We start from the raw sequence: 26,279 nt of genomic DNA on the forward strand, positions 1-26,279 counted from the left end.
AGGAATGAGAACACTGATAGTTGCTCAAATCATGAGAAAAATAGCTTAATATTTATATTTAAGCATGAAGGTTCTAAAATTGAATGCAATTTCTAATGATGCAGATTGAGTAAATGCAGAAGAATAGATAAATTTCTCCGCAATTTTTTGGTACACAATCCAACCCTGAAACACTTAAATGTAAATGCTGTCTTGAATGTCTTTTTGGATGATGTAGTTGAAATGCTAAGTCATGGCCTGAAGCAGTGATTGAGCACCTGGTGGGAAGGCAGGGCCAACCCAGGGAGAGCTCAGGTGTATGCAATATATCTGAGTGACCAGAAGAGGTGGGGCCATGGTCTACCCCTTCACAGACCTCATTTAAGGGTTGGCAGTGGGGGTGAGGGCATCTCTTGTTGGAGTTCTCTGCTTACCTGAGGCCTTCTAAAAGTAAGCAGTTCTTTTCCTTCATTTTTGTATTCATGGCTGCATTTAGGCTCATTCTCATTTGCTATAGACAAAGATTTTACTATCTTGCTGTTATCATCCTGTTACAGTGTTACAGAAAATATCTCAGTGACTCATATTTGTTTGGCCTATTACCCTGGGACGGTATTCTATTTAAAGTTCCAAATAAGTGTTTTTAAAGAAAATTGCCTGAAGGAAAAAACCTTCTTTTCAAAATTAATTGTGAGGAGTTATCATGAGACCAAAGGTCAACATAGAAGGAGTTTAAAATCGTCTTTGGTAAATTAACATTTTTTTTCTTCTTTAGTGGATTTACTTCATTTTCCTTTTTGTCTTAATTTGTTGTACAAATGTGATTTCTTAGATTGAATATAAAAATATATTTTTATCATGAAACATTCCTTAATTTGTTAGGCTTGATTATAATGAAATTTCAAGTTTTAAAAACTACGTTCAGTAACATTCTAGATGGTTTGAACTCTCTAGATTCTGGTTACTGCTTGCTTCTTAATATAAGGAAACTATTTCTTGTCTAATGCGGTCTTGTTACTTAAAATCTTTGGTATCTGGGCTTTCTCTGTTTCTTTCTGTCTCTTATTTTTGTTCTTTAATCATTTTATCCTTAAGGGAAGAAATATGCCTCACCTCTTCCTTTGGTCTTTCAATAACACTTTAGCTCCATGTTCAGGATATTTATTTGACCTTTCATATCTCCAACATCTAATGACATTTGTTTTGTTAGCTTTCGTAAAGATGAATGACCTTCTAACTCTTAAAGAAAGTGGGAAATTAATATTTTTACTTTTTCTCTTTGTAGAGGTAAGCTTTGCTATTTCTTTTTACTTGCTTTGAGACTTAGGGTGAAGCTCTGGCCCACATTAAGCCATTTATGTGGATTTGTTTGGGTTCAGATCTGACTACTGGTTTTATTATGAAGATAAGGTTGTTGCCCACGTTTGCTAGTAAAGAGCCATGTGTTTACTAAGTCTTTTTTCCTCTAATTTCCCCCGTCTGTAAGCATGGAGTTTTTAGAATTTGCTCTTGATATATGGTAGTTCTATGCCTAGAGGAATGGCAGAAGAAAATACCAATTGAGTTTATCACTGAAGTTGGAAAAAAATCTTTTCCTCATTCAAATAATGTGCGTGAGGTTTATGCATGAAATCATCATCTGTCTGCACTGTGCAGAGGGGGCAGCCTCTGTTTCTGTAATTTAGCTTAGCTGAGTTGCTATTTTGGTAGGTGAGGTGCATTTCTACTGTGGGAAAAATATGAGCTTTGAAGACAAAAAAAAAAAGTCTGTAACAGCTATTCCAAGATCTATGTCAAATGCAAATTGCCTCATGGGAATATTTCTTTTGTTGACTCTTAGATATCTCATGTGATTTTTAAAAAGCATTTGGTGAATTTACAGTGGCCACTAAATGAGAGAGTGAGAGAGAGCTATTATCACCATTTCATGTTAAATTTATTTAATATGGTACGTGTTCCAAAGTGTGTCATCCTGCTTTCTTGTTTAAAAAAAAAAAAAAAATTATGTCAGAAAAAACCCATGTGGAAGCAAGATTTTTGTAATCCAGTGAAATCTTAAGGGGCATGAAAGGCCTTTTTTTCTTCAAGGTTCCTAATAGCTCTCTAATTATTTGCTGTGAGAGGGCTGTGTACATCTGTGTATTCCCATGACAATATTCTTATGATTTATTTTAGTTGATTCCTTTGGGGAAGATGAATACATAAAGAATTGAGCTATATATAAACTGTGATTCAGAACTTTCGTTTCTACTATAGTGGTCTGCCTGTGTAAGATGGCAGACTGTCTAGGTAATGGATTCAAGAAAAAATTAAATGCTTTCTGTTCTCTCACTCCTATTTTTAATTGTAGAATTTCGGTAGGCATGTCTGGATGACATGGTTCCAAATGTTTCTTTAGTTTCAAAACAGTTTATCACTATTCCTGCTTTAAATGTATATACATTTTAGCTCATTTTAATGGTTCTCTGAAATGCACATTTTCTTGCAGGGACTTCTGTATCAACAAGTGGGAGAATTAATCTCTATGTAACATTTACAATGCAATATTTTTCCTCTGATTTCACTGGTAAAATGTCTTAGGAGGTGGATTTCTTCCTCTGCTGTCTTTCAAACGAAATTGATCAGTGCTTTAAAAAAAATAATAATAATACCCTGCCCTTATAAGGGAGTATTTTAGGAAGTGCTAATGTAAGGAAACTATTAAGAGTAAGACAAATAAATGCAACATATCCTGTTATGTATGTAGATGTATACATCTACAGCAAAATACTGTTTGTAGCAGCTCAGCAGTACCTGCACAAAGCCATCTGTTCTTCAACTGCAATGTTATAAATATAAGTAAGACTTCTAGACTTCGAGCACTTGGAAATCAGCCCCAACAAGCAGTGCTGTTTCAACAGAATGAGTCTGGTTTTGGAGCTGGGACCTACAAGGAGCAAAGAATGTCATCATGTCCTTGGGCTGCAAGGCTGCTTGTGTGGTGAAGTCTCTCTGATGCATACATTAATGGATATATTTGTGGTGGTTTCTTACAGTCCTTGCAGCATTTTGTATTTTTTTTTCTTTGTTGCAGCTCATCTCCTCCTAAGGTCTCAAAAATAAAAGCCAAATTCACCTTTCAACTATGCGGTTAAAACAGGAAACTGTTTTTGCAAAGTTCGCGTGCTTTTATTGGTTTCTAATAATTATAGTCAAATATGTTGTAAATATTTTTCCTTGGTTTCTTTTATAGAAATAAAAAATCCTGTAGGTGAATTCATGCAAAAGGGATGGGTATCTGTGTGACTGGAGCTTGGCTTCTTAAGAGTATTAAAAGGCTCAGCTAGTTTATTGTGTTGAATTCATTTTGATTACACGTTTGATTTTTTTTTTTTCATTGGATCGGATCTTTTCCAACACTTTTCCACATTTGTTATTGAAAAGCAGTGTCATTCATAATTCATGTTGGCTTATCCTCATGGGATATTTGCTGTCTTTCCCTCCCAAAATCAAATGTTAAAATGACACATAACTAGGGGGCATTAAAGATTCAAATTTACTAACATGTAGTGTTTAAAAAAATGTCATTTTTTTGGTGCTAAGAGTTATTTATAGGAGTACAGAGTTATTTAAAATGTTGTAGTACAAAAATTCTGCCTGGAAGAGACCAAGAGAAGTCCATCGGCAGTCAGACCATGCTGAGTCCCTTGAGGCTATACTAGGGCTTTACTGTGATTCATCTGCAAGGTATCTGTAGCATTAATTCAGCTCTGAACTAAGCAGCATATGTCAGCAATCCAAATACAATTTCTCCAGGGATGTACTGCTGAAATGGTGTCCAGTTTTATTGTAAAGGAGTTCTGGTATAACCTGTGTAGGAGTAGAATATAGAGACAATGCTTTCTCATTGACTCCTGTAACCTCAGTTTTCTTTTTGCTAGATAGCAAACAATGAACACAGGCTCTCTGATGTTCACTTCTGCAAAAACCTCATGCGTAGATTTCTTTTCCTCATGCATTTTTATTTGCAGGTCCTAAAGGAAGCCACTTGCTGTTGCTTTATGGAGCTAGGAGTGAGACCAATTCATGGGGGCAAATGCAGAAAGCTCATGGTAGACTTTCCTGAAAAATGTTTCCAAGATCCCTTTATTCCATTGTCTCCAAATTGAGGAAATGTCAATATCATTCTTTAGACATTGCCATGAAGTATGGATGACTACAGATTTTAGTGAAGCTCTCCAAGTTCTGGTGTGGAAAAGGGAATCTCTGCTAGCTTTCAGGAGGGGAAAATATTCTGTCCTGCGGTCTAAGATGACATAAATTTTTCTGTGAAGGCAGGTAGCTTTTGGAGGACTCTGGCCTCTTTGAATCATGATAATCCTTGGGCTTCCCATGGAGTGATACAGCTTTGTTCTAGTACCACTGTGAATATGAATGACCTGAGTATACAGTTAGTCCTCAGATCTGAGGATTGGGCATGTTCTTTTCTCCTCTCCGAAGCATCAAACTCAGATGAAATTATGATTGGGAAGAGGAATTGCTAGGTAAAATTCTGTGGACCGTGCTAAGTGGCCACTGTGATCTATTTTGGTCTTAAGTTCTGAAGAATTATAGTGTGTGCATCCAATTTATAATGTCACTTGTCTGCAAAAGGAGTTACTTGCCACCACTGCCTATTGTTTCTTGATTGTTCTGACAGGTTGAATGAATGAAGAAGTGATGGAGATCTTAAAACTGGTTTGTGAGTTCTGTAAATGTCTGTCATTATTACATTGTTTAAGGACAGAATGTGTAGAATAAAAGTACTATATTTGGAGATGTGTTCTTGTTTCCTTTCTTCCCCTATTTAGTGTAACTTGGCCATAACTTCGCATTTAGTTATGTTTAAGTTCTGACACTTATCCTTGCTGGCTCACATTCTCAAAAGATAATAGTCTGTATTGTTCCACTGATGTCAGTGGAGTATGCCAATTTATATATCTGCTGTATAGTGAAGCATAATGAAGAGTACATTCATTCAAAACCAGAATTGAATACCTTTCAATCTGTTGTCACTCTCTGTTCTCTAGAACAAACTGGAACTAATTACATTGATTCATTTTTTTTTTTTGCTTTTTTCAAGATACTGTAAATGTGCATTATTATTTGGATTTAATATAAATTTTGCACTGACTGCTTGTAATTCTTCCTCATGCCTGCTGTTGGAAATGCATCAGTAAATAAAAGTGAGCATAACTGACAGCTCTGTAGAGGCTGAAGGTAGGCTGTGACCTAACTGAGGACTGTTCTTGTAATGAGAGGCAGCTGAATGTTTATGTACATACAGACACTAAAATAGATTCCCTGGCTCTCTTTCATGAACCAGCAGATGGTAGCAGAGTCTATGGATCTCAGAGAAGGTGAATGTGCATTAAATAATGTACCTGCCCTCATTCATTAGCCATTCATCTTTACTTGTCAGCCTCTTTGTAAGTGCCTTCTGTAGTGTTGACCCTGAAACTGTGTCATTTAAACAGTAATCATACATCTCCAGCATTTCCCCTTTCTTTTGCATATCAGTGGCTTTAATTCTGTTGTAATGTGGACCGCTGATAGCTGTAGGCGTTCTTTGTAGAAAAGAGGTATTCATAAAATGGAATGAGGAAAGGCTGACCTGCTGCATTGAAGATGGGAAGAGGAAGAACTGAAAGGAAAAAGGTGTGTGGGCTTTTTACTAGTCTTTCACATGTACCTGGAATTACAAATGGCCCTTCACTATAACTCTCGTTTAGGACTTGCCGGAGTACTTAGTACCTGGTGTAAGGTTGCACAGAGAAAACACAGGTCCTGCTAACAGAGTCTACTGTTTAACCAAAGATACTGTGTATAGGAATGAGCTAAAGGAATATGCTTTCTGGATTGAGACCAGCTGACCTCCAATTAAATGGGTTTCATGGTGTCTTTTTGAGATGGGATTTGAAAGGCAAGGTTGAAGCCTTCAGTTTGTGAAGAGGGGGGGAGAGACCCCTGAAGCCTGAGGTGTTTTTACCTGCCCTTTTTGTGACTGTGCCAAGGATAGCAGGGCTCAAAGGTTCAAATATTGTCAATAGTTAGTTATGTTGAAAGTACTGTTGAGCTGTGAGCTACATGCTGTGAGCCTGTCTGCAGTAAATGATGAGAAATATACTTTCAGGATGCACTGACAGCCCAACGAAGCCAACATGCCAAAATGATTAAGTCAAACATACCATTTTCTCCCTAGATCCATTTTTTTGTTCTGAAGGGTCAACCACAGGATAAAAAAGCATGAGGGATGCAAAGTGTTCCATTTGACATCTGTTTCCATCATATTGGACTATCTCTTCTGTAGTGCTGGAAAAAGTACAGGACTATTTTTATTTTTTGTCCATGGGCCCTACTGAGAGTCTAGGAAATGCTTTATTTTTAGAAGTGTTATAACTATTGCAGTCTCTAGATGGTACTCTGTAATCGTAGTAATGTGGCCTGCCTTTTGCAATGGTCTTACTGTTTTTTTTGGTATCTTCAAAATGTAGGGAAAGTAAAATGAAGTCAGCAAGAAACCTACCAAATAAAAAATAAAAAGGTCATAGGTTTTTGTTTCAGACTCCATATTTAGATTAGCTTTCATTCATGTATAATGGGCTAGATGTTCTAACAGTGCTTAACACATTAGGTTCTAATATTAATGAGTTGTGCTCTATTGAGCCAGTGCTTTCGTTACAGTTACTGGCAAGAAAAGAGGAGAGATTAATGCAGGATTCCCCAAGAGAAAAACAGTTTCTTTCTTGTGGTTCTGAGGTTTTCATTTGTTGTGATGTGTGCACGGTGTGCATGAACATCTGTGCATCTACATATGATTTTAGGGCACTCCACACTGAGGATAGCAGCTCAGCTTTCTGCTGAAGTTGATGGACAGGGACTTATACGAAGATGGGAGAACGCTAATTAAAAAACAAACAAAAACAAAAACACCCCAGACCATCTCTAGCAACAGACTGCTATTTGTACTCGTGCTCCAGAATTTAGTAGTAAAAAGAAACACTTTACTATTCTTGATGGCATAAGAGACGTTATCTACAGGAGAGGAGTGGAAGACCCTAGGTATTCTTGTACTCTGTTTTTAAGGACTGCCTTACTGAGCCTACACGGTAGGATTAACAGCTATTTTCTACAGAGCTGCAATAAAATCTCTGAGCGTGTATTAAGTGCTAGAATAGGGGTTTTCAGACTTCTTAAAAAAAAAAAATAAAAATACAAGCCCTAATGAATTTGCTTCCCTAGATATTTTTAACTCAAAATTAAGACTTTCTGTGAAACTGTGTGCAATTGCACTAGAACTCTATATAACTCTGGCTGATATGATAGGCGAATAATCATTAATACATTTTATTTTCCAAACGTTATCTTACCAAATATCTAGTAAATCCTACTATTACATGAGCTCCTTTTTATTCTTAATTTATGGTTAATCATATGCCTGAAATGTTTGACGATTAGCTAAAGATGTAAATGCTACTCAGAGAGAAAAATGAGTATAACTGAATCAAGGAAGAAAAATCGAGGAATGGTTGAAGTTTTGTTCTTACAAATTCCTATTTGAAATTAGGTGTATGTGCTACAAGAGGAATCCATGATTAAACAGGGAAAGATTTGAGGAATATTTAAATCAGGGAAATTTATTTGAGAGGAGGAAGAGTCTGTGGTGATGTAGATATTAATGTTGCCTCTAGTTGTGTAGTTGAACTGCATGAATTGTTGTTTTTATTCTGTAGTGGGCAGGAGGCAATATTTTCTTTCTGTTGAAGGTTTCTGGAGGTGTGGGATATATATAATTTTCCCTATTAATGAAAGCATATACCTAAAATTGAACCTTCTCTATCTTCATCATATGAGCTTCTACTCCATGCCTGCATGTGCTGTTGCTAATCTATATTGATTTTTATACTTATCAGTCTCACTGACATAATATTTGGGTGCCTTCCAGTATATTTTTTTGACGATGTAACTAACATCTGTCATTTTTTCTCCTGGGAATAGATGCATGTTCAGTATAATGCTTGGGTTTTTGATGTATGTACTACTGCACATATAGTAGGCAAACTTAAAGATCCCTTCTTTATTCTTTATCCAGCCTTGCTTCCATTCTCCTTTGACTTCTGAAGAATTTTAGAAAAGGTGTAATTTCTTTTTCTTACTCAAACTGTTTGAAGGCCACTTGTTATATTTATATTTGGTTTTAATTTGTGTCATTCTGAAAATTGTACATGAAAATCCTGTATTTGGAATATTTCCAGTTTTTTTTTTTTTTTTCCATTTATTTAAAATGTAGCTTGGATTTTATTCTGTTATTAAAAACTTAATAAATACCAAATTCTCGGGAGAGAACAGATATGAAAGGAGAGATGCAAAAAAGAAACTTGGAAGAAAATGAAGATGTGGTATCTTCCTGGCTAGGTTTATGTACACGAACTCAACAGTTGTGCAGTGAATAAAAAAAAAATGAAGTGTTTATAGATACCAGCTTTGAACATCAGGTTCAGGACTTCGCAGCCACATACTAAGATTTATTTGAGCCCTTCTCAATTGTCTGTCGCTGTTTTTCTATGAACATCTAGAAAGTATTCAATAAATAAAGTTTTGATAAACAGTAACAAAAATGTGACCACGTTCTTCCTTTGAGTTTTTGGTGTGGAATTCTTTCCATGACCATTTTTAATTTGAACTGCAGCAAATATGATCAGAACTGAAAATGATAATCAGTGTTCAGTGGTTTCCAAACATCGGTATATGAAATTATTTGATTTTGCATGCCTGATATTGAAGGAAGTGGGAAAAAGACAAGGGATTAAATGTGCTGAAAGGAATTAAAATTGGTAATTATGTCAGGGTAAAATGTAAACTTTTTCAAGAGCTGTTAACAGCAAGAGAGAAAAACTTCCCGGTCGCCTTAACGTGTGGCATATCAGTTTCTTCACATTCTTTGGGATTGAAAATGTCATTGAATGAAACTTTGCCTACTGAAGCAGAAGAGCAGAGTATTGTTTGATCTTTCAAGGGAGACATGTTTGATGCTGTTGTCATCAAAACCCAGCTAAAATGATTAAATCTGTGTTCAAGGCCTTTGAAGTTCAATTCAGTTAAGTCAGAAACAAAGGTAGTTTGTATTTGATAACAAAATAATAATGCTTTTGTGCCAGGTACATGGATTTTTTTCTGTAAGTATACATACATTTATAGGTGTGTATGTGTAATATATGTGTGCATATATATGTATGCAAGCATGTTGAGAAAGAATAGTTTTGCTGCCACTCCTATGCTTAGTGTGTCAAAGGTGAATGAGGATAAAGAAACCTTTCAAAGTGGGAGAGATGTTAAGTACTTTTGATGTGTTAGCAAGTATTCTTGCCCACACTTTTCTGTACAGATGTGCAACACTGGAGTTGTCATACTGGATCAGAAGCACAGTCTGTCTGATTCTCTTTCCCAGGGGCAGCTAATGTGGGATGCTACAGAGAGAAGTGGATGAAACTTTATCTACACCATTTTGAAAAATATATGCATCTTTAATATTAATGTAAACCCTGAAGCACAAAGTCTTATATCTTATTAAAAACTCTGTTTAAGAATTAACTCTTGGAAACAGGAATGGTCTTATTTGCCATATGAATGTATCATTTCTACAGGATCACAGAAAGTAAGGCTGAAGGAGTTGAGAGATGCTACAAGTCATCCTTTCCATCCACAAAGAAGAACAGCTAAATCTTGTCCTTTTCCTCACATTCCTTCATCTGAATGTTCCTGGGAACAAGGTAAGAAATTATATTATATTTTGGTGCTTTACCATCTCATCAATCTGTTAGGTATGATACAATGACATAACAATAAAGCAAAAATAAAATGAACAACAGGGCTAGTGGCACGGTGTTGTGCAGATGATTCTTTACTTATTTTCCACTAGCCCAGCAAATTACTGCTGCTTTCATCAGCAGACCTATGTTCACCAGTGTGGGACAGAGAAGCAGTGTAACAGATAAGGAAGGAAAATTGTGAATAGGTGTCTCATCATGGAAGTAATTGAAGCCAAATGGTGGTGTTAAGGTTTTGTTTTCCTAACGCTTATTGTTGCTGCTCCAGGTTGGGGATTGTGGAAAGGAATGTGAGACACACCTCGCAGGGATTTGCTGATTTCTAGTGAGTTAGCTTAAATGGCTAACGTGGTACATGTGTGTTCCTTGTTTTTGCTGGCATAGGCCTCTGTGTGTTTCGTCTATGGTGGTCTGTAAGTTCATCCTTAATACCGTGACATAAAGTGTCTGTCATATCTGCCTTGAAGATTCCAGGGTCTGAAATCCTTTGCCAACATGAAGATTTTTTTTTAATGCTCTATTAGTACTCATGTTAAACTAAAACTGGATTAAGATCAATTTCAGTAAGAAGGCATAGAATAGGCTGATAGAAGCTAGGCAGATCACCAGAGGCAGGTGAAGAGAGATGTGCTAATAAACTTTCACAGCCTGCTAGAAGCAAGAAAAAAAGGAGTTGGCCAGCAGCAGGAAGTGAAGCATTGAGCAGGGCCTAAACACACAGGAATCCATAGCCTAGACATAATCCGTCACTGGAGCATTCAAAATAAAATGTTTTATGTGTTGACAGACAAAACACCTGCCTGTCACTTCGTATTCTGTGCCCAGCTAAATTAGTCCCTGAATTAAGACTATTCATTTTGTATGTTGGTATGAAAAATTAAATTATTTTAATTAAGTAGGAAAAATGTCAGCTCACGTCATTCCTATATTAATGACAAAGAAGTTTCAAAGCCAGTGACTGCTAAGCAGGCCTGGGTAAAAAAAAAATCTCAGCAGCCCAATAAATTTGTGTTATTATTTGGTATTCCTCACATAAAAACAACACAACTGAAAAGACCTGACCTTTTCATGGACAGCAGCAGAGCTCTGACAGTAGTCAATACTTACAGGTAATTGTTGTGCAATTTAAGATCTGCTGTATAATCATGCATTTGTAAACATTTTTTTTCCCTTTCTTAGAGTAAAGCAAATTGCAAGCTACTGGCATTAGGTATAAAAATAAAGTATTGTTTTCCTGATGATTTTGCTTGGACCTATAATTAGAGTTGTGGTGAACTACCCAGGAATGATGCTGATAAGGGAACCTAGAAAAAAAAACTAGGCATAAAGAAGCAGGCAGTCATTCTGCTTGTGGTCTGAACACTGTACTAAGTAATTTCTGTGTTGCTCTACAATGATCCTCTTGTGACACAAAACATGCTATGAAGTTTGTGAAAGATACTGTGGTGGCTGGGAACTAAAGGGGATACTTCAGGGAAAAAAAAAGGGAACTGAAATGAAACATGACGTTTTGATGTGACTAGGCATTTAGCAATGTCCAGATGGACTGTCAAGCCTGAAGTAATTCTAAAACTCATTTTAAATTAGAAATTTCCCCTTCACTCTTGTTAACCTGCTTTATAATGCTTTTCATTTTTAAAAATTATTATTTTTAATAATCACAATGCAAACAAGTTTTACTTTATTTCCTACTTACATGACTTCCAGTTTCTCTATAGGTAGAAGTCGGCAACAGCTATTTCAGGACCTGCACATCTGGTGTCTCATAAAGGAATGTGCCAGAACCATCAGAAATGTTTAAAACAGTGCTTAGACCAAACATCTGCTATCAATTCAGGTGTAGAGAGAGAAAGAACCCAATTAGAAATAACTATGGGCCAAACTCTAGCAGATGTTCAATTACACTTGCTACCTACTTTGTAACAGACTTAGAGTGCAGTTGGTGTTGTATATATGCATCTTTTCAGGATTGTTTTTGAGTTTCTGTGTGTACTGCCAGCTGCACTAACAGTCAGAGGTCCTACCACTTCTCTACAGCTGTGCATTTAGGATGCCTTACTGCATGGGGTGTATTTCTGTACAGTATTTCTTGTTTGCTTTGCTTCATAAGCAAAATGTGAATCATGTTGCTAGGACTGGGCAAAAGATAACTTGTTCTTACCAGTGTTCTTCATCTGGGAAGAAATCCATCTTGATCTGCAGAAAGGCTTTAAATTTACCCACTTAAGTTATCTTTAAGCAATGTGGAAATGTTCTTTTGATGCCTGACACCTGTGCTGTCTGGTGCATGGCTATTATGGATATTTCTGAAATACCTGAAAGGTGTGACTGTCACTGTGCTAAAAATTAGAATATACCCTGGACGAGGGCATGATGCACTTCCCTTCCCCAGCTGGACTCTAGGTCATTGCAAGAAATGATATCAGTACTTGGTCATTAACTTAAACTTCTGACAAATTAAAAAGAGTGTTCTCTTCTGCCTGGGTAGAAAAATGACTTTTTTATCCTTGCACAGCTGCAACTGAGAAATAGAAATTAATATTGCTCCTAAATGAAGATTCAGGCTAGAGAGATGTGACAGGATGAAGGTAAAAACTTGTTTGCTTTTGACAGGAGATTGGTTTGAAATGTACTTCCCAAGTTGATGGGTTATGAAATGGAAACCTAGTAGACAGGAATTAATTTTTATTGCTAAAATTGTGTGTGGTGTTGGAAAAAACAACTAGTGTACAAAGAAGTGTCCTGTTGGTGAAGTGGAACATTTGGCAGTGAACTGGTTACAGCTTTTTCATCCTTAAAAAGCTAATGAAAAGATGACTTTTCTCTCCTGGGGAAAAGCTGTAGACTTGGGAATAAGTGAAACAAATGAAAGTCCACAGATGTTCTTATAGAAGATGTAATATTTTTAAGTAATTTTGAAAGAAAATACTTCATTTTTTGTCACATTTTAATATTCTTTAGCCTAGGGTGATAAGATGCATCAATCTCACCACTAACTATTATAACCTTGAAAAATTTTCCTTCTCAAAAGAATGAGAAAACTGATCCAGTTTAAATATGAATGGTAAAAATATTTTCCATTGGCCTTTTGTCCTATTCATGTGGTTTCTTCCAAATTGTTATGCACCTCTGCATGCCTTTTCTCCACATGCTCTTTATGTGCCCCAGAATTCAGATATGGCTTTGGAGAGGCAAGCACTTGTGAAACAGCATCTCAAGTATGTCCATCCTTTGACTTTACGTTCCATTGGTTTTCATAGAACCATCGAATCCTCAGAGCTGGAAGGGGCCTTTGTCATGGAATTAACTAGATCAGTTTATGCCCGTGACAGGGGGCAGTAGGCCCCTGCCCTCCCCACCCCCTGCCTGGGCCCACAAAATGGGAAGGTAGGGGGAAAAGGAAAAAAACAGCGGCAACAATCTATGGAGATAAACTTATTTTACTAACTATGATATTGGAATGCAAAATAATACAATATAATACAATCTAATTGAAATTGAGACTAATAAATCAAATAAGATACGAGAGAGAAAGTTCCCGAGACCGAGTCAAACCTGAAAAAGCTTGGAACGGCTAGGAAAGCACCCTCCAGCACCCACTGCCAGGCAGTAAGAGACCGCCCCACCCGGAAGGGTCAGATCCCGTGACTTCCGTAATGTATAGGGATAGGTACATAGAATTAGAGCATTAACACTTTAATTCCAGTACATGATGTTTTGATGTGGAATATTGAAAATCAAATAAAAAAAAACAAAACCATGACAGCCTTTAAAAGTCATCTAGTCCAACTCGTCTGCAATGAGCAGGGACATCCACAATTAGACTAAGTTGCTCAGAGCCTGGGTCCAACCTGGACTTGAAAGTCTCCAGGGACTGGGCATCCACCACATCTGCTGGCCATTCTTATTTTGATCCAGCTCAGAATACCCTTGGCTTTCTAGGCTGCTATGGCACATTACTGGCTCGTGTCCAGCTTACCATCCATACCCTCTATCAATACCCCCAAGCCTTTTTCAGCAGTGCTCTGGTCATCATTTCACCCCCTAGCTTGTATTAGCAGTGCCTTGACCCAGGTGCATGACATTGCACTTGGATCTATTGAACCTAATATGTCTCTCCTGGACTCGCTGCTCAAGCCTCTCTAGGTCTCTGTGGATGGCATTCCATCTGTTGGGCATGTTGACTGCATCTCACAGCTTGGTATCATCCACAAACTTGCTGAAGGTACACTTGACCCCACTGTCAATGTCATTGATGAAGAGCATTTGTTCTAACACTGACCTCTTGGGGACACTGCTCATCACTGATCTCCATCCAAACATGGACTCACTGCCACTCTCTGGATTCAATCCAATTCTGCAGCCCATTCTTTGTCCATCAAATGGCACACCCATCAAATCCATATATTTTCAATTTGATGAGAAGGATGTTGTGGGGTACCGCATCAAAGGCCTTACTCTGAAGTTCAGGTAGAGGACATTAGTGACTCTCCCCTTATCCACTGATGCAGTTGCACCATCGTAGAAGTCCACTGGATTAGTCAAGCAGGATTTGCCCTTGCTGAAGACATCCTGGTTCTCTCGTATCACTTCACTGTCATCTGTGTGCCTTAGCATAGCTTCCATAGCTCCTTGATTTTTCCTGTCCCAGAAGTGAGCCTGACAGGTCATCCTTTTTGCCTTCTTAAAAATGGGTGTGATGTTGCCTTTTTTCCAGCCATCAGGAGCTTCATCTGATTACCATGACTTTTCTAATGTCACCAAGAGTAGCTTGGAGACCGCATCAATCAATTCCCTCAGGACTCTGGAATGCCTCTCATCAGGACCCATAGACCTATGGATATTCAAGGATGTCCCTTTTAAATCAGTCAGTCACTCTAGGGCTCTGTGATGAGATATTATCAGAGAAGACTAAGGCAAAACACAACAAAAAAAAAGTTGACTGTCTCATTCTTTTCCTTGTCTTTCGTTACCAGCTTGCCTGTGTCACTCACTTGGGGGAAACTGGGGGCAAGAGGGGGACAAGGTAGGGATACACCCTCCTGGACTTTCCTTTTCTGATTGAGGTACCTGTAGAAACCTTTCCTCTTGCACTCTTAGTAAATTCTAGTTCAAGATGGGCCTTGGCTTTCCTGACCCCATCCCTATACAGCCTAGCAGCTTCCTTATACTCTTCCCATGATACCTGTCCCTGTTTCCAATGCCTATGCATTTTCTTCTTGCTTTTCTGTTCGACCAGCAGGTCCTGGTTCAGCCATGCTAGTCTCTTCACTTCCTTTCCTGAGTTTCTACACCTGGGAACGGAGAGCTCTCTTGCCCTGAGGAAAGCTTCTTTAAAGATTTGCCAGCTTTGTTCTGCACCCTTGCCCATGAGGACAGTTTCCCAGATGTTTTGTTGACTGTAGCGTCCAATACTGATGTCATCAATCAGTTCATTTGCATTGGTGAGTAACAGGTCCAATACTGCTTCTTCCCTAGCGGAGCCATATGTTACGTGACTCAAGAAGTTATCCTTAATGGATTGCCTACAGCTCACTGTGCTACTTTTCCAGTAGATGTCAGGGTGATTGAAGTCCCCCAACAGGATGAGTACTTGCGATCAAGATGCCTTTTGTAGCTGGAGGTAGAAGGCTTCCTCTTTATCAGGTGGTCTGTAATAGACACCAATCTCATGACTCTCTGTTGTCTTGGTCTCTAACTGTCACTCACTGGCTTTTGACATGCTTGTGTCTATACTTTAGGGGCAACTCTTCACATTCTATTCCTTTCCTGATGTAGATAGCAACTCCCCCTCCCCTTCTTCCTCGCCTGTCCCTTCTGAACAGCTTGTAGCTGTCAATAGCCGCACTCCAGTCATGTGAATCATTCCATCAGGTTTTGGTCACAGCAATTGTATCATGGTTTTCTAGTAGCATGGTTGCTTCCAGCTCCTTCTGTTTCTTTCCCAAGATGCATCCATTGGTGTAGAGGCATGTCAGCTGGGCAGTTGGTCTTGTCACTTTCTTAGAGGATAGCTCCTTAATTCCTTTTAAGCATTTCCCTGGAGTTTCCCTGTTGCCTTCTACCATTGTTCCAGCCGTCACTGCCTTATCATCATAGGATTTCGTATGTGCTGCAGTGTTGCCAGCACCTCTTAGGGCAGCAGGCAGAACACAGATTTTCTGTGTTCAGTTTTGTTCAGAAATAGGGTGGTGTAGCTTGTGCTTTCACATTAGTTTTTACTTTCTTCCTTGCCTCATTGTGAATTTTTATGAGCATCAACTAGAGAAGCATATTCATATGAGAACACTATATGTATGTTTCACTGTTTAAATGTATTAGAAGTTAGCTGTAAGACCTGCTGCATCTGAAAGACATTAAAATGGTGAATCTGTGTGCTCTTCTGTGTAGTTAATGTGTGCAGCATTTCACTACCTTTGTTACTATCCTACTCAGTACCCCAGCAGAGTATTTATTGGTAAGAGTGGTAACAAATTTGGAGTTAATGCAGCAGAAGGCATGGAAAAAAACAAAGAAATGGGAGATTCTGACTGATGACTTTGTAGGCTTGAACAAAACAGAAAACCCAAACATCATAAAAGCAAATTTTTGTAGAGAATAACAAGGGCAAATAAAATCTTCAGAGCGTTTTCAGAGGTTAAAGAAAAGTATTTAGAAGCCCTAACAGAAAATGCAATTTCAAAAATGTTACTTTAAAAAAAGTCCAGAAGCTGGCTGTTTTTTTTTTCCAGCTATAGCAAAGGCTGAACCCATGTGTTTTGTGTTGTTTTTTTTTTTTTTTTTTTTTTTGTGTGTGTGTGTGTGTGTGTTCTGGTGCAGTGGACAGGAGAGGAGACAAATATTTTTAATTTGAGAAAAAACATGGCTCTTTGAAAGGAAAAGTTTTTTCACTTGAAGGAGCATTCATCAGGGATAAAAGTTGTTCCCAGGAATACTGGGAAGGTGAAATTCCTGATACAATTAGTTACCATCTATTGTTACTTTCTTTAACTTCATGAGCTTTTCCTGGAAAAAAAAATATACCAAGATTTAGCAGCTTGCATATTCTGTTTTGCAGCTGAACTTGAAATGTGCCTGGTAACCACAACTTAAGGTGATGGGAGCTAGGCAGTCTCAGCATCTTCTGTGGTCTGGCTCTGTGTATACATTCACTAAGCAAACAGCTAATCAAGTTTCAAGAGTGGTATAATAAAAGTTTATTCTTCTTCCTCCAAAACCTATTAAATTTCTAGGATGGAGTCAAATGTTGTATTTATGGTGCCCAGTTCCTCACTTAATCAAAATTAAACACTTAACTTAATACTTCATACCTCCAAAAAAGAGGATGAATAATTTATAATGAATAATTTTATGAATTTGGCCTTTGTCTGTTTGTGAATTATCCACAAGAGATCATGACTTCATAGAGGTACTTCCACTTAAAATGATTCACTAAATAATTCTTGGTTTGCATCAGTTGGTTGTAAGGTTTGATGTTTAACTTTCCAGCTGTTCTGATTGGATTCATCAACATATATTATAATTGCCCACTCACTATGTTGATGTCCTGCAATGATGCTTCCAGACTGACTCATCACAGAGTACTTCAGTGATTTCTATAACTTCTGGTAGTTTTTCTTTCTTTCTTTTCTTTTTTTTTTTTTTTTTTTTGTGTGTGTGTGTGTTCGCTGTTTGATTAGAGAACTATTGTCAGCAAGCTTATTTTTGGAGTCATTGAATGAAAAAAGACCTATAACTTAGATGAAATCATTTGTTAGTGATCTTGATAGCAGACATAATAAGGTTGAGAAGTAACTAATGCTTTGAAAGTGTGCATGCCTCCTGGAAAGGCACTGTATTGTAACAAAATCATTGGATGTCTGAAGTTGAGGCAAAGACCTTTCAGTCTCACACAGCTCTTGTTACTACCTGGATCAATATCTAGAAGGTCAATTACTGTCCCTCATCAAAGTTGTTTTCTAAATGAATTTACAGCATGATGGGTTGAGGTTACAACAAGATATAGCTAGCAGTTACTCTTCTCCCCATAGGTGTCTAAATACACGCAACTGTCTCTGTTTACTACATTAGATTCTTGATGCAACTAGTTATAGCATCCTGGTGCCAAACGCTGATTTACAATGTTTGTCTCCAAGGGACTAATAAGGGCTTTGGTAGATGTCAAACTTTCAAGATAAATGGACAGCCATTAATCCAAATGTTTTGGCTTTTTGTAGCAGGAAGAACAAATAACCAATGTATTCTGGAGAATGTCAACATGTTTGTATTTCTGTTAACGTTCTTTCACTCTTACACTGTCACAGATCATCTAAAAAAAACAAGTTGCTTAGTTATATAGGTAGATTTAATCTTTACTCCTTGATTCCTTTGGTGATGTGAGCATGTTTATTAATAAGACTGATAGAGCAGCACAGTTGATGATGTGGAAAATTGTTAATATGAGAAGAGTCTTAATTTGTTGATATACTCTGGAAAAAGCAGATTAATCACCCATGTAGTTCTTGAAGACGTAATTATATATAATCTGTATCCCTTATGGAAAAGAGAAGTTTTCCTGATCATACACAGACAAAGTTTATGTCAGATATTTTATGTTTTTGAGGTTGAGCAAGTACTTGAACTATGTGTATATAATCAATCAATGCCAGGAAATGATACTGTTGACTCATTGTCTCAGAACTCAAAATCAAAAATTTGACACATTCTGTGTTAGGTGTGTTGTGTACATGCCTTCATTTATTGAATAACCTTTTGACAGGTTATGTGTTTCAGTGCTATCCGAAACTTCTGTTATGTACACCATATTAATCCTAATCTGTCATAATCCAGATCATGATCATGGTAGGCTTCCCCACCTCCCCTCATTTTATGCATGTGTATGATGCAATCAGGAATACCTGTGAATATAGATTTCAGCAAAGCAGCTGGGCAGGGTGTCTGTGTATGGAATATACAAACTAGTGCAACAGGTTATTTTGTGATTCAGTGAAATTAATCCAGTTTAAGTAGAAACATTAAAAAGAAGTAATCAGATCCTTAGCTGGTACACATCAACATTTTATCTAACTGGGCCCCATTTCCTCACTGTTCTGCATAAGTAAGAAAGATTTTTTTCAACAGAAAATGTCACAGATCCACTAGTTGTGTCACTGAAGTATCATCTGTTGGACCAGATGTCTTCTAAACTCTAAAGGTACTGTGACTGTTTTAGTGCGATCATCTATATTAAAGCCATAGGATTATCTCATATGGTAGTTAAATGAAAGTATAGGAGCGTGTGCGCATTTGTGCATGTGAATACATGCATACAAATGGGAATGACAGGGAGAACAAATATGGTTTGTCTAAGGAACAAAAACTTCACATTTGGATTTGAAGAACAAGGTTTTAACAGTATTATACAAAAACTCATGTACAACAAAGTTGATAAATCTCATATAAGATGAGAAGATTAGTATTTTTATGATGTTGTTCTGAATGGATTGCAAATAGAAAATATCTCAGACAGATTTTCAGTAAACTTCTGTTGCTCTCAGTATACACATTCAGATACATAGATGTGTGCATATGCATAAGAGGAAAGCATGAATACTGAGACCATGTCTGTAACTACTGGGTTTCAAGTTGCACCCAGGGAAATAATGAAGCTTCTATATTTTATGTCAAAATTCAGAGTTTTTCCAAAGTATATGAATGGAATAGACCTGTCTGCCAAAACATCTGAGAACCATCTCTGCAGAGCTATTATTTCTCCTTTTTATTATCTGCAGACAATTTCCACTGCGCATAAAATAGACTGAGTCAGAAGCATCAGATCAGAGATCACCTTTTTTGCACCCAGCTGCTGAAGCTGTTGTAGTACTCTAGAGGTATCCATTTAACCAAAGTAACAGGGCAGTGATCACTGCAGAGACTGGGACTTCCTTCTTTCTTCATTCAAAGAAGTAGAGTTGCTTTTGTTGTAATGACAGTGAACTAATTCTTGGTCACAGAAGAAGCATTAGCTAAGATTAAAAAAAAAAAAAAAAAAAAAAAAGCCTTTTCTCCTTTTACAGAATAGTATGATCCAAAGCAAATCAATACATTTTAGGTGGCTATGACTTCAACAAATCTGAAGGGTCTAAGAGTGCCTGAATCATCTTATGGAAGTGTGTAATATGGTTTGGCAGGAGTAGTTTTTCACTGTTTACAAGCTCTAATAAAATCTGGAAAGCAAATGTCAGAAGCATAAATAAAATCATATCCAAATGTACTGGTGATAATATTAGCACTTGAAGAATAGCACTTTAAATGTTGAAGTAGTTAGATACTGACTAATTCTCATAACACATCTGTGCACTGGGAGAGTAAATATTATATCTACAGGGGATGGGGAAACAGGAGCAGAGAATATACATGACTAGCAGAGGGTGGGATGTGAGGTTTTTCTGTTACTAACTCTTTGTCTGTTCTTGATCATGCTGCAAAGCACTGGCTATGTAGGAAAGCTAACTGGATCAAAGTAGATTTTTGAAGTTAATGTAAGAGCCCAGGTTGCAGAGTGTGAATTGAATAGTGATATTCCAGGGCATGATTTTTCTGTGTTTTTGCTGATCTTGTAAGCAACCATGGCCTATTCTAATATGCAACTCTGTCTGTCACTATGTTTCCTAGTAGCCTGGAGTGAAATGATTGCAGTGTAGAAGAACTTAATAAATATTTTCTCTGCTTCTTACTTTAAAAAGTTACTTTGGTTTAAATTGATACAATTGAAGTGTACTTTTGGTCTTAGTTTAATTAGGGATCAAGAAAATTGGTTGAAAAAGCAAAGCGTGGAGGGGGAACCCATTTAAAACTTAACTTGCCATGTGTACCTCAACTGGATGAACAGCTGTCAGAGGCTGCAGAATCTGCATTCTATGAATATGCTTTGCATGTGGAAGTGACAACCACATCAGTGGGTGCAAACCTTTTGTTTTGTCTGTTTCATTCTGATGAATATTCTTTGCGTGGTAAAGCCTAGATGAAGCTTCTATGACGGGTCAGACGTGCGTGAGGTGATTCTGATCTTCATTTGAAGCTTAGGCCACTAAGATGAAGAAGTCATCTTTGGTTACGTTTCATCCTTAAGGTCTTTCTGCTGAGTTGGATACTAGCAGATGTACTGGAGTTGATTCTCAGCTACAAATATTTGAGAGGACTTCGGAGGAAGGTGTGTGTTCAGATGGCTTACACTAGAATCACAGAGGCTCAGAGACATCAAGGTTCATACAGGCCTTCTGATGGAAAACTGGCAGTTACTGGGCATGGAGTGTTCTCATATTATAGCTGCTGCTTTGACTGTTCAGTTAAAAACTTATCCGTGGAGTTATCAATTATCTTTTAGCCGTGGAGTGACTTGGAAGAGCAGTGAAAGTCTTGATCAAATGTTGGGTCATGGCCAGTGTAAGCTGGCTGGAGAATGCCACTGCAGCCATTGGTAGTCCCAAAGATTGTTTTTATCCTCATGACAATGTGCTGTCTATCTCTACAGCTTCAGACTCCTGTTACTGCTCTGTCTTTCTAAAATCCATAGCAGCCACCTGAGGATTTGTCCCAAGTGATCCAGAATACTAAAATTAGGAGCTCTCTCCAGCTTTATTTTTTTCTATACTCCGAGGATAGGTATTGATTGATAAGTTTTATGTGATCCTTGGACTACTTCATATTAGCCTTTGCCTTTAAACATCTTTAAGACCATTGTTGTCATGTAAAGCCCTGAAAAACACAAAACCAAAATTAACCAGAAAATACCTTATTCTACCAGTACCAGCCATATGTTTTTAAGCCTTTCAGTGGTGAAACCTGTCACTGGAGCCTTCAGTCTCAGGAGCCTGTCCTTCTGAAAACTTTGCCTGGGGAGAAAACTTTGTGTTAAGAAACTGGAAGGAGAACTGGAACTCGTTTATTATTATTGCTTTTGGCATGGTTAGAAGAAAACTAGCGGCTAAGCAGCTTACTGCTTAGATGTGACAGGGATATTAAGTGTATAACATACAGATGAAGTTCTAAGTTGGAGTAGTTTTCCAATTCAAATTTGGTTTTAATATTATAATCATTTCTGGTAAACCTCTTATGGACAAATACATTAAAGTAGAATTTTGCTGCAGACAGGTAATGACTGTGGAATGGCTTTTACAAAAAACAACGTGAATATGTGAGAGAAACACAAGACCAGAGGAAATAAGAGGAGTGCTGAGGTGACTAATGGAGTTGTGTTGTGCTTCCAAAGATGAAACAAAGCTTATGAACTTCACAAAAAGTTGAACTTAACCAGTGCAGGGATTCAAAGTGAAGAAGAAATATAGCATGTTTCATGATGACTAAAAATATAGACGAGGCCTGAAAGAAGGAAGCTGTAATGATTAGGATGTTGAAATTACAGCAGTAATTTCCAGCAGTAAGAAGAGAGCAGGAAAAATAATTTTCAAGGTTGCAAGGAAAAACAATAGGATGTTGATTGCATAAAACTTTTTTGAACAATGGTGTGCCTCAATGCTACAGATTTATTTTCCAGGGAATTAAATAAACAAGAACCTGGTTGCATTTCTATCTCTTTAGCATTCACAAGGCCAACGGCATCCACTTAAGATCATCTCCCTGAATATTCCATCAAAACATCTTATTTCCAATTTTTTCCACCCCAAATTTCTTGTTGTCCAATTGATGCCAATAGATGTGAAGTGTTTCCCTGACTCTCCAGATAGTTCTTGGTTACTGGGTTTCAAAATATATCACACGATATTTTGTGAGATGTAGGGTTAGACATTGCATGGGACTGTTTTTCTGACATTTTTGTTTTTCATGACATTGTATGGGATTAAATGTTTCTCCTAGTTAAATGATTTTGGAGCCTACACCTAGTGTACAGGCAGAAATAACAGTTTGATGAACTCAACTTGCCTTGTCAGTGGATGATGACATTTTTTCCTTCATCTGGTGTAGTGTTCCATCACAGTGGCAGTTGGCAAAATCTGCTGCTGTGTTTGCAAGAAATAAAAAAGATATCAAAGCTTGTTAAGGTCATTGAGCAAAACTGTGTGGATTTTAGGATTACATAGCTGTAAGTATTATGGAATTATTAATTTAAAAATCTATACATGAATAAAGCATCTGGTGAATGAATAACAGTAATTTCTCTCACATGGATAATTTAAATACCAGCTGTCTCTGTCCTAAACCATATTTTCTCATAAAGGCTTTTAGAGAGTCTGTCTGATGGTTGTGAAATCTCAAAATTTATGGACAGTGTAAGGTCTGTCTATACAAGGCTCTGAATCTTGGCTCATAATTAAAAGCTACCTCCGATGAATGGTTGAAAACAAGTGCAAAAGACCCCCAGGAGAAAACAAACAGTTAAGATTTACAGACTGACTCCCCTTAAAAGTCTTGTCAGAATGGTAAGAGCTGCGTTTTAATGTGAGGGATAAACTTGAAAGAGATCACAATATATATATCCTTTAATTATCTGTTGGACAGGTAGAAGTATCTGACAGTCTGTGTCAATATCCCTACTAATTTTCTTTCTGATTTTAATGAGTATGCAAAACTGACCATGAACAACTTTTGAATATTTGTCTGACCTTCCTTAGATACTTTTTAATATATACCAATGGTACTTTTTTTTTTTTTTTCCATCTAACTTACAAATTTTGTCTTGCCACAGTGATTGTCTTTCCCTGTTTTGCTGTTTTGAAGAAATGCTTTGGTATTAAAATGAAATGGATGCAATGAAATGACTAATTGCTGTGGGATCTTTCCACAGTTTTTCTTTGTGGTACATGTAGAGGTCTTCTATTCTCATTCAGAATAGAGCTGAATATTGCGATCATAAAAATCTTCTTTGAACTAGTAAATATTACATAGTTCACTCCAAAAGTAATCCTCCTGTTTATTTCTATGGGAACTACAACAGATACAAAGAGCACAACAACGCTGTTTGATAGAGAAATTCTCAGCTACAATTCTCTTTTTTCAACACAGTTGCCACCATTAGTTATTCATTTTGGACAGTGAAGAACAAGAGCCTGCATAACACACTCATAAAAATCAGTACAAATGGAGGTGACTTGCTGCTGCTGGAACACACCACCTACATCTACTGTTTGGTATCCATAAATGTTCAGCAGATGTTGATGAATGTCAGTGGGTAGCATTTTTCCCACATGGAGGGAATTCAGTGACACACCTTTTCTTCATCTGCACTTCTGTGTCAGATGCTGTTTTGTCAGATTGCCCCTCTGCTGCCATCTGTCACATGGCAACTACATATAATGAAATACTGGTGGGAAGATTCAACCTCCACTGCCATACCATCAATATCTGCTTCTGATGTTATGGGCCAACGTAATAAAATAGGAGGCTTTATTTTCAGAGCAGCCCTCATACATATTAGAAGAATTTAATTCAGCCTGCTCCCAGTAACATGCCAATTTATGTATTATTTCGCTTATTTTTTTTTCTTCTAATTCTGAATGGCAAAAATAAAACAGTCAACAACAAATAAAGCCCAAAGAGATTTTTAAAAGATTCTGAATATTTTAGCAAAAGACTCAATTTATTCTCTTAACTGCAATGAGTACAGAACTTCCAATGTATGCCTTTGTGTTTGCATATAATATGTGTTAGAGTAACACTGAATTTCAGCCTTGAGAAACTAATATGATATTTTAGCTTGTTATTCTAAGCGTCAGTATTCAATGATAGGAAGGAAAATAAACTAATTTCCTTAAAATGTAGTGGTTTAATTGAATGCACTGAAATATTGTGAACCATAATTCCGTTGAATTTTTCTAAGTGCTTTCTGTGAAACATAGTATAATGACATTTGCATTTTACAAGGAAAGTGCATTAGCTACTTTTATATGAGAAAGAGAGGTTAATTCAATTCTGGGCTGTAATAGAGGTTAAATGTAAAGCTTTAATGTTCTGGAGTTCATCCCAAAATAATAATTCTGCTAATGAAATAACTCATTTGTAATTCAACCAGACAAAATGGAAGCATATTTGAAGCTGTGTCTACAATAATTGATTGCTTAACACTTATGAGTCAGCTTAAATCTCAGCGCTGTTTGGACAATGAAACATATTTTAGAATTGTGAGGGTGTTTAGATATTCTCCTAAACACCTTAAATTCAAAAGCATGTCCTAAATTACTTCATGGTGCCGAATTATTTTTTTTCTTGGATGGACCACTTGCAAATAAAATATGTTCTTTCAAACATATAATGAGTAGGTAATGCTCAAAAATCTTCTCAGACATAATATGAATTGAATGGGTTGTTGCAAAATGTATATGCATTGCAGATTTATCTCTTTTTTTTTCTTTCTGTTCACAAATCATTTGTAAACAATTTCTGAGCACAGGAGTATGTGTAACATTCATAAATACTTATTGGATAGCTTGAACTAAGAAAAAGACTATATCGTGATCCATTGCGTTGTTCAGTAGCTATGTTTCTGTGTCACATGTTTCTTGATGGCGTGTCTAAATAGTGTAAGGTGAGTAGTGTGTAGCAAATACTGTTGTTCATGCATGGAAGCCCTGGCTTTTATGGATATTTAGTTGAAACACTGTTCTTCCTCAAAAATGTTTGTTAACAGAATATTGCAGAGAACTGCTAGTTTCTGGAGATGTCATAAACATAGTTGAATTTGACATTTTTTTTACACACAAAAAGAATACTTCAAAAAATCAAAAGTATGTATCTACAACGTTTCTTCCTAAAACAAAACTTAAATTTACAAATTTGGTGCAAATCTTTCTCTTCCTCCCTCTCAACACTTTCAAATGCCTTAACGATCAAATAACCAAACTCAAAACAAAATCAGTGAAACAAAGGAAAATTAAGGAAAAGAGAAATCAATACAGGTCTTAAATCAAAGGTCCAGACTTCTGTCTCTGGGGGGGAAGACCAACTTTCCAACCATGGTCAAATTTTAATCTAATTATGGTTTCATCAGTAAGGAATGATCAGCATCCTATTGAGAGTCATTCTCATGTCAATGGAATCAATCCATTGGATGGATACATCTATGATTGTAGTATGGTTGGACTTGATGATCTTGTAAGTCTTTTCCAACCTAAAGGATTCTATTTTTTTTATATCCACTATCCAGGCAAGAGCAGTCCCTATTTGCTGAGAGTGTTCCAGATGAAGAGATACTCTGGGATGGAGGGAAGCATCTCCCCATGCTTTTCCAGGTTGTTACATTTTACTCTGAGGAAGTAAATGGAGCTCTGGCACTTACAGCTGATTTCTGTTCTCTGCTTTATGAAAGATTAAAAGAATGTGAAGAATTAAACCAAATTGCTTAACTCTCTGTATTTTCTAATTAGTCTGTCAAGTAACTTTGCAATCAAACACAATTTCTCTGCTTTCGAGTTCCAACTTTGTGTACCTTTGTGTTCTAACTAGTGTCAAGAGATTTTAGTG

At 37.1% G+C, this 26,279-nt stretch overlaps 1 long non-coding RNA gene across 1 annotated transcript; it reads left to right on the plus strand.

Annotated features, from left to right (window-relative positions):
* Window positions 1-344: 344 nt before the first annotated feature.
* LOC116243071 (uncharacterized) lies at window positions 345-26,279 on the plus strand. The gene is made up of 3 exons (XR_004169873.2): window positions 345-429; window positions 9,642-9,767; window positions 25,963-26,279. It is a non-coding gene; the product is annotated as an uncharacterized LOC116243071 (long non-coding RNA).

Source organism: Phasianus colchicus, chromosome 2 (assembly GCF_987193195.1).
Source record: "Phasianus colchicus chromosome 2, bPhaCol1.hap1.1, whole genome shotgun sequence".
Taxonomy (NCBI): Eukaryota; Metazoa; Chordata; class Aves; order Galliformes; family Phasianidae; genus Phasianus; species Phasianus colchicus.